Source organism: Nanorana parkeri, unplaced genomic scaffold (assembly GCF_000935625.1).
Source record: "Nanorana parkeri isolate BGI_ZX_2015 unplaced genomic scaffold, ASM93562v1 scaffold821, whole genome shotgun sequence".
Classification (NCBI taxonomy): domain Eukaryota; kingdom Metazoa; phylum Chordata; class Amphibia; order Anura; family Dicroglossidae; genus Nanorana; species Nanorana parkeri.
The window spans coordinates 139,470-152,807 of NW_017307089.1; positions in this window are offsets into that span (position 1 = coordinate 139,470).

The window sequence follows — 13,338 nt, forward strand, 5'->3', positions numbered from 1 at the left end:
TATATATATATATATATGTGTTCATATTCAAGCAAGCGTTGTTTTACAGTGTGTGTTTGTGTCATGCTTTTGCAGTTGGTTTATTTAATAGGACTTGATACACATCCAGCACAGTTCTGCAGAACTCAAATGCAGATTTGCATAATCAAAAACATCCCTCCACTTTCTCTTGTGTATAAGATGATGTGTATATCACTGACTTGCCTGGCTTGTGAAAAGATCAGTCAGTCATAAGTGGTCCCTCCCAAGCTTGTTTCTTAGGAATTCTCCCTTGGGGGATGCTGTTGATGATGTTGACAGCATGAATCATTACTCATTTCTGTTCATGTAACTCTTAAATTTACACCACGTGATCGATGTTTACCGTTTAGCAGATCCATTCATAGTCCTCTGCTGTCACCAGAGCACAGAGCTTTGATTGACACGGTCTGTTATAGTACTGTACTCTTTATACTTATTCAGTAACTTTTTATAAATGGACAGATTTGTGTGATAGAACACGTATAATAGTGACATCATACCTCCCAAAGAGCTGATTGAGTCAGGATTGTGGCACATCTGATACTTTCCAGGCAAATTGTGTCTCCACATCTCCTGAAAATAAGAGTAGAGAATAGCACAATGCATTAAATGATTTTTAGAGTTACCCACCCTCCACCTGTCAACCTTAAAAATGAAGGGAAAAGAGACACATTAAGGCAGACCTGAACTCCTGTAGAACTTAACTTTAATTGCCCTTGATGCTCTCTAGCCAAAAGTAACTATAACATCCCTTAAACAATTTCTAGCATGATTGGTATCTCTCACCTTAATGGCAGTCCACTGCTTCCTGTCCTTTGTTGTGGCATGGGGTAAGGTTGCCTCTGCTTAAGCAGCCAATCAGCGTCTCTACTTCACACAGATGCTGCTCTATGGCATTGCTGTGAATGGGAATCAGCCAGCTGCTGGTTACTGGGGGGAGTCCATTCTTGTTAATATGTATGCTTTACAGGTTATATACACCTTTTAACTTGTATACAGCTAAGGGGAAGATGCAAAGAATCGTTTTTTCCACAGTGGGTTTAGGTCTGCTTTAAGCCACCAATTTCCCTAAACTCCTAACCTGGCCTATTTTTTATGTCCTAAATCCCAATCTCTCATAAACCTCTCTTGAAGTGTGTTACAGAACTTGCTTGAAATAAATTGCTGGTTGGGGTCTACAGAAAGCATGAAAGCCTGAAGAAATGACCCTGCACGGTTCCGAAACTTTGCAATATTTCTTTATGCTGCAAGGACATGAATAAAGACGAAATTCTAAAGCCTAAGGAGTGCAAACTACATCTTGTTTATTAGTTTAATGTGGCAAAATCCACCAGTTCTAGCACCTAACTAACAAGGGGATCATTGGTATCGTGTGCAATGCAGATATAACCACTGCTATAAAAAGCATGGTAAACTTATTTAAAAAAAATTAAATGTTGGTTATGAGTATTTTTCATATATTTGACTTTTAAAGGTTCTGGCAACTCTTAATAAAACATTGAACAATAAGGATGGAGGAAAGCAATGTATTTTTCTACAGTAAGCACTGTGAAAAAATGTACTCTACAGTGGTACAGTGATAATGCTCACGACAAGTAGATTCAGAGCTGCTTGAAAGTTATTTAGAAGTCTCCTATTCAGATGGAACAATATATCACTATTTTTGAACATGAATAGGGTATTGCTCTTTGTATTAGAGGTTTGCAGTGGCAAACATCTTAAAAACGTGTCATAACTTCAGTATACATGCTCTACCTACCTGTTATCATGAAATTCAATACCTAAAGGAGAATTAAGGGGTGAGTGAAAAACACTCATCTCCATAATTCAAGCTGATCTGTGACAATGAAGCTGTCACAGGTCGGCTCTATTGATCGGGAAGTCAGCGAACACATACCGTCAATCGCTGACTTCCCGATCCCCTCCCTGCACAGAGCAGTGACTATCGGTCACCGCTCCCCGTAGGGATTTCCCCCTCCGTTTCTCCAGCGCTGTCCAAAGCAAAAGAAAAAAAAATGACTTTAGATACATTTTAATTTTGCACAAAAGATCTCTCCATTGTGTACTGCATTTTTTTCCCACCACTTTCCTACAAAGCTCTGTGTGCTGATATTATATTGCAAGCTTCTCTGCAGATTGACAAATCTGCACGAAGAAATGTGAGTGGTTACATGGTTACATTTGAGGTTGTATAAAGAAAAAGGTTCATCAAGTTCAACCTTTGTGTGTCTGTGTGTGTTCGTGCTTGTGTGTGTGTATGAGTCCCTGTGTGGTCTCGTTTTTAAGACCTGTACACCTGTATGTTATGGTCTCTGAGGAAGTTATCTAAATGATTTTTGAATGATTCAATACTCTCAGCTGCTACCATTGCTTGTGGCAGAGAGTTACAAAATGTAACCACTCTAACTGAAAATAAGCCCCTACGCCCTTTGTGGCTAAATAATTTCTCCACCAATTTTAGATGGTGACCTCTAGTCTTTTTTAGGGAATTTACTGTAAAAAGTGTATTGCCATCACCACTAAACATTTTGAACATCAAAATCATGTACCATCTTAATCTCCTCACTTTCAGTATGAACAAGTTTAAATTTAGCAACCTTGTCACATAGCTTTGGTCCTCCAGCCCCTTAATTAGTTTAGTTGCCCTTCTCTTGACTCTCTCCAGCTCAAGAACATCCTTTCCGTGGATTGGTGACCAAAACTGAACTGTATACTCAAGATGAGGCCGAACCAGTGATCTATAAAGTGTCAAAAGGATTGTTTTGTCTCTAGAGTTCTATTTGTTCTATAAAGAACTTCAGCTTAAATAATATACAGTAAGAGACACATTAAATAATAAAAGATGAACATAAAAGGCATTTTTTTTATTTATACTTTTGAACCTAGACCTATATTTCATTTTATAGTGCTGCACAGGAACACTTTATCATTATGCTGTTGCTGTAAGCATTTAAACAGTCATATTTGGCGCTTTCACTATCTGTCTAATGAAAACCATGTGTTTTTCCAGCACTTGTAGGATAATACTCCAAAATGTAAAGTCAGGTTTCAGAGTGTTATTTTTTGTTTGTGTTCTATGCAGTACCAAGACAACTCATTGCTTGAAAGTCTAATGTTCCCAGGCCAATACTGCATCATCCACCAATACAAATCTTATTAACCAGTTGATATTGGTTTCTGATAGCTCAAACATAAACGATGTACATGCTGGGCATGATTTACAAAACCATAAGCCTTTGCATGTATGCATCTGCATAGCAGGCAGAGCAATCATTATGTATTACAGTGTGTGCCCCTAATGTGCGCACACACACTTCTAATTGTTAACAGAATCTGCACTGGTCTGCTGATAAAAAAAGCGCTGAAAAGCATCTCCCGGATGCAAACTATGTGCAACCCCTGAAGCATATTGAAATACCTAACTGCATTGTTGTTATGTACCTGATAAGAGATGCTTTTGTGCTGTCGGAACACAAGTGTCTGAGAATGTTGCTAGCAGAACATCAGATGGGTAATGCAAACTGTGAGGAACCAGCAGGATGGGCAGATTATCAGGCAAGCAGTTGGTGGGGCCAAAGGAAGCACTAGCAGAGAGCCGTGACAGGATCGAGAGGTGAGCGAACCTGGTATGTGTTCGCTCACCTCCCGATCTACTGAGCCGACCTGTGACAGTCTCATTGTCACAGGTCGGCTAGAACTATGAGGTGAGTGGAAATCACTCATCTCATAGTTCTCCTTTAAGGAAAACTATGGCTTGCAGTGGGTACAGGACAACAGGGTCTATTGAAGAGACTTACAGACAGACAGTAGGAACACTTATACAAGTTATAGCCGGATCTCAGAGTAGACCAAAGCAGAGTCACGCAGAGCTGGGACAGGTGCACATGCAGGTGCCTAAAACAGCTGGCTAACAGGTATTCCCATAATGCTAAACCTTAATGCTAGAAGATAGCCTTAGAATCATTCTGAGCAAGGAGACCCCCACTAATGAGCACCAAGCGAAGACATGTGGAAAGGTTTTACATTTTCTCTCAGTTCATATTAACAATAATACCCTTTATAATTTTTAACTTTTAATAAAAACTGTTAATTGCTACCCAAAATAGTTGCAGAGCTTTTAAAGTAATTTTCCTAGAAATGACTATGCAATTGAGCATGTTTGATGCAGATGGTTTTATAGCATTTATAGGAAGGAAAGAATAGAAAAAAGTTATGTATAAGGAAATAGAGTGTTCCATGGAATCTTATTAAACATAACTTTTGTTAGTCGGCTGGAATATGGTACTGTGAAGAACCAGCTTTATGATGACTCTTGTCTCCTCCCCACAGGGGGGTCTTCTTGTGAGGTGTGGTGTTCAATGTTCAGTTGTGTTGTGAAAACACTTGGAAGTGGAGAGGGAACAAACTTGCTAAGAGTATACTGTATAGCAGGGCTCAAAATTTCAAGTCCTGAGCTACTAGCCAGGCCTTAAAAGTTACTCACCACCAGTTGCCCCACCTAACCCCTACCCTGCCTTAACTCCGCCAGGTCAGCGGTGTGACGCACGGTACAGATGTCAGTGGTGCAATGCCTAATACAGAGGCCAGCTGTGTGACGCACAGTACAGGGGTACTGTGGTACAGAGATCCTCCATGTATCCTCTTTTCCCCCTGCATAACGTTCAGGCCGGGTGTCTCACTGTCTCTGCAGTCTTCCTCCCAGCCTATGGCAGCTGAACTGGGCAGAGGAAGCTGCAGAAGAGAGTGGAACTGAATGTCATCGAGGGGATGCGCCGCTGGCAGGACCAGAGATGGGACACTACCGTCACGGCGATCGTTCGCTTCTGTTCTCCTCCTTCTCGGCCACTCTGTAGCTGCAGCTATAGAGGAGGAGAAGAGAGAACAGAGGTGTCCCATCTCCCGCCGGCGGCACACCCCCTCGAGGACAATCCACTCGCCCCCATGCAATTTTCACTCGTCAATTGCGAGGAGGCGAGTGGAAATTTGGAGGCCTGATATATATGATCTATAGGGGCCCCTTGTCTGTAGAAAGTCCCTCCCCCCCCCAGTAATGATGTACAGTGTGTTGTGTGTATATAGGGGGATATACAATCTTCACCTGAACAAGGTCCTCTCCCCACCAGTAATGATGCACAGTGTGGTGTGTGAATGAGCCACTCGGCTGCCTTCGGCTGCTGTATGGGCTTTTGTGAATAGCCCGTACAGCAGCCCTTCAGTTTGACTGAACTGAAGGGCAGAGGTGGCCGAAGCGAGCCCCTATATGATATCATTCATTCCCAATATGGAAACAGGATTTCTGCAAAGAAAATGATAATGATGTTTCTCTAACTGGACACTTACCTTACTCCATAATTGTTGTATTTAAATTGTAGTAGTTGGCTATTTCACAATATTACCAAAATTAAAAATAGAAAAAAATGTACTTATAAAAAACATTTCTCAACCTGTTCCCAGATAATTAGTCAATAAAATTGGAAATGTTTTGTTATACTGGAAGTTATTGTTATTATTTTAACTCAAACACCAATGTGATGATATGTGTAAGTTATAGGTAAATAGCAATGCTCAAGCAAGTGCGGCAGTCTTTGCAGGCTCATAGGTACAGCTAGTGACATTAGTGACACCATGAAACCACCCCACCACCTTCTGAGACTCATCTGCTCAATCATTTTAGGGGAAAAGCATTAGCAGTACAGACTTGCCAATATACAAGGTGCTTTCACTACAGAAATGTTTGGTGGACACCACATCCGGAATGGCGCAGTAAACTTTTGAATAAGAATGCTGAATTTTGCTTAAACAATAAGCATATAATAGTTGGTTCATTGTGCAAAATTTACAGCCAATGGATTTTTACTCAGCTGAGAAAACACGATTGAAAAGTTCGTAGGGAAACACTGGCAAATGATAAATATGTTTATTCACTTAGTGCAACTTGTTAGCCTAAATCTAAACACTAAGGACATAGATGTTAATGTTTTATGACTGTAAAACAAAGTAAGGAGATTCTTTAGCAATATGTGCCAAAATCTATAAAAATGAGGGATTTGTACAAAAGCTATTATTTTCATTCCCTGTTAGTTGAGCGCTCATGTGAAGCCAAATAACACATTTTGTTAGAGCAACATTTGCTTGGAAGACACACATTTAGTTTAATTTACTATCTACACTAGTTGAAGAAAAAAATATATAGGGAGAAGATACATGGGACATCATTGAGACGGAGTGGCACTAGCTGTTCCTTAAAGTGAACCTTGGCTAATGTTAAACCCCTAAGTCTCCATTCACACATTAGCGGAAATGCGCTAAACATAAAAAAGAATGCTTTTCAATGTCAGTTGTTCACATTAGGGCAGCGTCTGCGCGATACCAAAACGCACGTCCCGTAAAAAGTCTTAGTGCAGTTTTAATGCGTGGATTCTGCGTGTTCTGGCTATAGCAATAGCCGCAAACGCGTATGTTAACGTTTGCGCATTTTTGTGCCGTGCTGTTTTCCACGGAAAACGCTACCACTGTGTGAGTGGAGCCTAAGATGGTAATAAAGTGGAACTGTGTGCACACATACATGCAGATTTTTTTTGTATTTTAAAGAAACTGCAAGACCTGGGAGAATCTAACATTCACTCGGACTGTGCAACTGTCTCCTTTGTTTTTTAGGGGCCCATTTTTACCTTATGTTGCTTAGGCAGGTGACAGAACCCGTTCCTGTTGTCACATACACCAGGACATTGCTTACTTCCAGGCAGATGAGAAATGAGAGACATTTTTTAACAATTCCCTAAACATATCTAAATATGATCCCTATTTGACAGGCAAAGAGACATGCAGAATGATTCTCCCAGTTCCTCTTACAACCATTTGGACTGGAATTGAAGGGAGAGTTCAAAATATTGCAAAGATTACTCTTCATCCGCATCTTCATCTGCATTGTTCTACTTCTCTATCTACAGTATCAAGCTATCTAAAAACAGGAAATAAATGTGTATTTACAGGAAATAAATATGTAGTATTTGAATAGCATGTAAAAACTGTTCTTGTACAGGAACCCACAGGTGACTGACTATGTGTGCCACTGACTCCCCAGATTGCTTTGTTTTTTTCTGTAGCTGATCCCCATCACATTCCTCAATAACTGTTTTTCAACCAGATCATGCACATAATCTAGTGACTGTAGGCACCTTCAATTTCCATTTTTTTCTCAAAAGAAACAAAAAAAAGGAAAAAATATATTTTTCTACAATGTTATATTTAAAGTGAATGGATACAGTGCAAATTATATTTATAGTGTAGAATATTCTGGAGATCTACCTTAAAGTTTTAAAGTGAAATGCTGAAAAATATCAAGTAAAATTTCAGGTTAAGAAACAGCCTAATGAGCTGCTAACTATTACAAGTACCCCATTATCAGCCAAGTAGTCATAAAAGAGTGCTCGCTGGCTGTAATGTATTTGGCATGATGGAATCTTGCAGCTTCTATTTACTGTGGAGACAGAACATTCTGTACTATATATGTATATGTTGTATTGTAAAAAGATTTATAAATTGTTTATGTTTGCAATAATAAGCCACATGTTTGTAAAATTATCCCTTTCTTTGCTGGCACCATAAATAATAGAAACATATGAGGACAGATATATGGGAGCTGCTTTTGATCACTTGTTTTTTCAAAGATGCTGGATCAGAGTGGTCATCTGGATCCATGTTTCACTACCTAGAGATTAATATACCTGGAACAAGTATGGCTTGTTCATGCTTTTCGGATTTCACTGGCTACATGTTTGTTGGGGAGTAGATACTTGCTAGGTATTGAAGCCATGATTAGTATGATAGGCCAGAAGCACCTTTAACTACTGCTGCCGCCAGAACTATTACATTGTGGTAGTATTGGCATGCAAACAATTGCATTACTGATGCAGTTTGTTTACATGTTATAGAGTTGGCTTTGGGCTCCCTGATAGTGATTCGGGCAGCTTCTATAGGTTGTGAAACTTGCGCTTGGAACCCTTCCTGTGTACCTGGCTCATCTGTGCCTTTAGGATGAAAAGAGACCTCTGTTTCCTGATATCTCCTGTGAAGTGTGAACCCAGAAGAGCTCACCTTTGAGCATGTCTGGGATGAGAGCTGTCAGACCACAGCAAGCTGTGGCCAGGAAATCAACAGATCAAGTACAGTCTGTTAGACTGAGCACATATTAGGTATTAGGGGTCTAACAGACACCAATGTCTCCTTAAAGAGGACTTGTCAAAACAAAATTACAATCACATAGTCAAAATCACATTATCAGCTCCCTTGTGGTAGTAATAAAACTAAATTAATTTAAAAAAAACAGATAGAAATGCAAACATGCACTTGTTTGTAAATGGTTGTGTAACACATTGGATTTCACTCTGCCTACCAGAGTGAGAGGAATAATTCTAGGGCCATGGTTAACTCTAAATGAATGTGCTACAAAGATTTAAACGTCACCTATTGATCATTTTGGGTATAATAGTTTGTCAGCTTTTTTCATGCACACACTATTTGACGTTTTGCTGTATTTGGTATCTATCTATAGTCTCATCTTTAATCTTATAGTGTCATCAGTATTTTACAGAAAATTTGGAGATTTTAACGTGTTTGCATTAAATCAACTATATTGGACATAATTTTTACTAAAAACAGATTTGATAAACAGTAGCACAAATATTGTGTGACATCAACAATTGCAACTACCAACATTTTGTTCTACATGATCTCTGCTTTGTAAAATATATAATATTTTGAGTTTTAAGTGCATTTTCATGTTAAAAAATAATAATAACACATGTGCATTTTAGTATGTGTGTGAAATAAAAAATTGACCGGGCAGTGAAAGGGTTAAAGAAAAGTCAGCCATGGCAGCTCTGATATTTCTGTGGTTACAAATTAACTTTCATACAGGATTTTCAGAAAGAACACCTGTGAACCATCGAACCCAATAACTGTATTCATTTTATCACAAGCTATGAAACTTTAAAGGCGGCTCAGATCCTACTTCGCTCTTAAGATCCAACAGTCAATATGTCAACATATTCTTGACATCTTTGCCTAGAAATATCTCAGCCACTATTCCAACTATGGCATGTCTTATAGTAGAAAAAGAAATGAAGAGATTTTAGAACAAATATGAGCAGAACACCTCCCTAAGTCATCATAGTTTCTAAAATGCTATGTTACTCCCCTTTCCTAGCCTGCAAAAAATCTGTTTTTTAGAAGACTGATCCATCAGGTACCATGCACTTGTACAACACAAAAGGGCATGGATTTTTACTAACATAAGTGTTAGGCATTTCCAAGCACCATTTGTTAGTACATGGGTGCTAACAAGGGCTGATAACACATTTTGGATAGAGAATAAAGGTTAGAATTTTAGATGTTAAGTTCCGGTTGTGTCCCCATAGAGCAGATTTTCACATGCACCAGACTGACTGATGGTTTAATACTACTGTCCATTTGTTTGTCTGTCTTCAGTCATCTACATTATAACAAAGCCACCTGTAGGAAAAGGATTTTGCAAACCACTAGCAGCACCGTTCAGATACACTTTAGCCCTCGCTCACACATGGTCATTTTGTTGCTTGTTTTTGTGCATTTCCCTACGCAAGATGATGCTCAACATCAGAATCCCATTATTTCTGTTGTGGCTGTTCCCTTCTCTATTCGCAATCACTTGGAGCTCAAAGCTCAAAAAGGTACAGCTTGACACAAGCATTTATCTTATGTGCCTCCAACAAACATGTTTTGCAGCACACCACCACTAGTGATGGGCCGAACAACGAATTTGAACTTAAGAAAAAGAAAACAGTTTGAATTTGAACTCAAACTCAATGCAAGTCTATGGGGCTAGATTTTAACATCACTTAAAGGGAAACAATAACAATGAAAAATTCCTTTAAATATTGTGCCTGGGGAGTTCCCATACACTGCCTGTACATCTGTACGGTGTATAGAACCTGCTGCAGCAAAAATGACATTTAAAAAGAAAAAACAAAAAAAGCGTGCGGTTCCCTCTCCCACACGACAACAAACCCTTTAGGTCTGGTAGGAATGATGTTAGGAGGGCCCCTATTTAAAAAAAGAAAGCATGGGGTTCCCCCCAAAAGTCATACCAGACACTTACGGTCTGGTAGGAATTTTAGGAGGGACTCCATGTAAAAAAAAAAGTGTATGGGGTTCCCCCTCAAAGTAATGCCAGGTCTGGTAGGAATTTTAAAATGAGTTAAAAAGAATGTGGGGTCCCCTCTAAAATTCCATACCCCTAATCCGAGCACAGGCCTGGCAGGGCAGGGCAGGAAAGGGGGGGACGAGCGACCTGCCCCCTTCTCCCTCCCATACCAGGCCACATGCCCTCAGCACTGGGAGGGTGCTTTTTCCAGGTGCAACCCTGGAAAATCACCTTGTGCCCGTGCCGATGGCATGGGGCTTATTCACATCAGGTACCCCTTTAATAAAGGGGCACCCAGTTCCTGCCCCCCCTTGTGAATGAGTATGGGGTACTTGTACCCCTACCCATTCACAAAAGGGTTAAATAAAAGTTTTAAAAGAAGAGGCCAGACTTTTGAAAAAATCCTTTAATTGAAAAAAAAACAAAAGGCAAGTTTTTGGCAAGTCTTTTATTGTAAAAAAAATTTGATAAAATGATGTAATCCAGGGTCAATCACGATGTCCAGGGTTGTCAATGATGACTCAACGTAATAACAAATAAAACAATAAAAAAGGAATAGAAATAATAAAACAAAAACAAACGACGCCCGCCATCCCGTCCACTTGCGACGATCTACCTCCGCAGAATAGCATTTTGACAGATGCCAGCAACATATAAACAATTGACAGCTAGCTCTGCCCAACTGTTTACAGTTATATGGCATCTGACTGGTGAGCCATGATTGGGCAAAGTCATCATGGCTCTTACAGAGTACTGCGCCCTGAAAGTTCATGTGTTCATGTGAACTGCCGATGTTCAAGTCGAACTCACGATCGACTCAAACATTGAGCCCATGCCTAACCACCACTGTGCGTTGTGGTGTGCTGCATTGGATGTCTGATGTTTTTGATGCATTGGCAGCCCATTTATTCAAATGGGTTGCTGCAATGTTATTGCTGCAAAGTGGAAGTATAGTCAAGAATGCCACTAGTCCTCATCTAAAACATATAATACATAATCTTAATCGTTGGAATGCACATCCACCAAAGGCTTTTCCTTCCCAAGATATTGTTGTTATTGTTCCTGATGGCCAGCATATGCACACTTCTATGCACATTCACAGCATCCTGGCAGTGCCATGATGTGAAGAACACCAATGCTGGGGTGACATCATCAACTATCTCTGGCAAATGAACTTGTGTATGTTTACTTCCTGATGTCAGTGGAGAGTGGAGAAGCGATAGGGGAATGAAGCATGGAGACATACACAAAATAGCCTCGGCTTGTAGAAATTTTTGGGGGAGGGCGGCTTACAAAAAAATGTAAGGTCTAAAATACAGATCTTCTGAGCATTTATTATTAATTAGCAGAAAGACTTTACTACGTCTTTTAAAGAAACCACCTCATATTTTAGCACACAAGGGTATTAAGCCCCATACACAAAGGTCGCCGGTGATTCTTGCCATCGGAGCTATATGCTGCATGCACTCAGTGTATGTGAACAACCGTGGGCAGCAGTGGTGGCTGTTATTTTGTACTTTTGGCTGCACACAAACTGGCTGCAACTAATCAACCAGTTGATATCCAGCCATAATACAGAATGCAGCTGCATCCAGAGGAAGCATTTATCTGCCTCTGAATGTAGCAAACTATCTGCCCCAGATTGGCAATCTTAATCAGGCTTTCTACTGTGGACGTGGAGTCACACATACCTTGCCTAGGAGATATGAGCTGTAACAGTCTCCCTATTAACCTGTGCGTGAAATGTCATGACATTAAGTCTGACCCTGACCTGCTTGAGACCATTTAGAGGCAAGAAGGACTCTGTAGTGTACGGGAAACATGTGGTGGCAGAACACTGAAGAAAAGCTGCTGTGAGCATGTTTTTATAAATATTAACAACTGCCTAAAGGAAGGCAGCTTCATAAAACTGTACATAAACATGTAAAAATATAAGACTGTGTGTTCAGATATATGTTTAATGCGCTGTGATGTGAAGGCAGTTCTTGACTCTGAAATGCTTTTATTCGTGAGTACATAACACATGCCTTTGAGATTACCAGAGAAGAATCTGTAAAGGGCAAAGTTGTAAAACTGTGTCTGACTAATTACAGTAAGGGTGGGATAGTGTTTAAACAGCGTGTGTTTTTGTACATTCCCTTGTCAGAATATAAGCTATAGAGCCATTCCTCATGCAGTCTTCAAGGCAAAAGGTTGTTGATTTCGATGTTCTAATACTAGGATTCCCAACTTTTTTTGCCATTGGGGGAAATTATCAAAACTAGACCAGACAGAATCTGGAGCAGTTGCCCATAGTAACCAATCAGCTTCTATCTTCAGTTTGTTCAGTTAAGCTTGGAAATGAAAGAGAGAAGTTGATTGGTTACTATGGGTAACTGCTGCAGATTCTGCCTGCTCCAGTTTTGATAAATTCCCCTCAATGTATCCCTTTATTACAACATACATTTTCCAAGTACCTCATGATTGTGCACACTGATTGTTATACCCTCTAAATGTATCTCAGTCTTTTACAGCTAACCCCATAGGCTTTTAAAACAATTTGTGCACAATTTACTACTAACTATACTTTCAAACCAGAGCACTATTATCATCATTATATTTTGCACAGTGTTCTTAGCCTACAATTGGAAAGGACAGTCAGTCAGCTGTTCTGTTAGCTACATTCCAGCCAAGCCTTTGAAGGACAGTAAGGCCAAGAAATGTGATGTGTCAAAGAAAGGTCTGTTCTTGAGATGTTTAACTTCTAAAATAAAAAAATCTCCACACTGTTATGTGTGAGTGGGTGATATAATTAGGGAAACTCTTACCACAATGTACAATACTACTGCTAGGATGGAAGATAACACAATGCACCGCACTTTTCTGGAACTGAAAGAAACTAGCACAACTGAACAGTGATATCGTCTTCTTGACCACATGATTTCATTGCTTCTCCTTGTAGTTGTGTATAAATATGTAGGCTTCGGAACCATTCTCAGAAATGTACGAAGCCTGAAGAAGGGGTCTAAGAAATCCCAAAAGCTTGCTTTTTTTATTAATATAGGTTAGGCAATAACATAGCTCCCAACTTGAGATAGGAAAGAGGGACACATTATACTGCAAAGTGTGTAGGCAAATGACACACCCCTTTCATG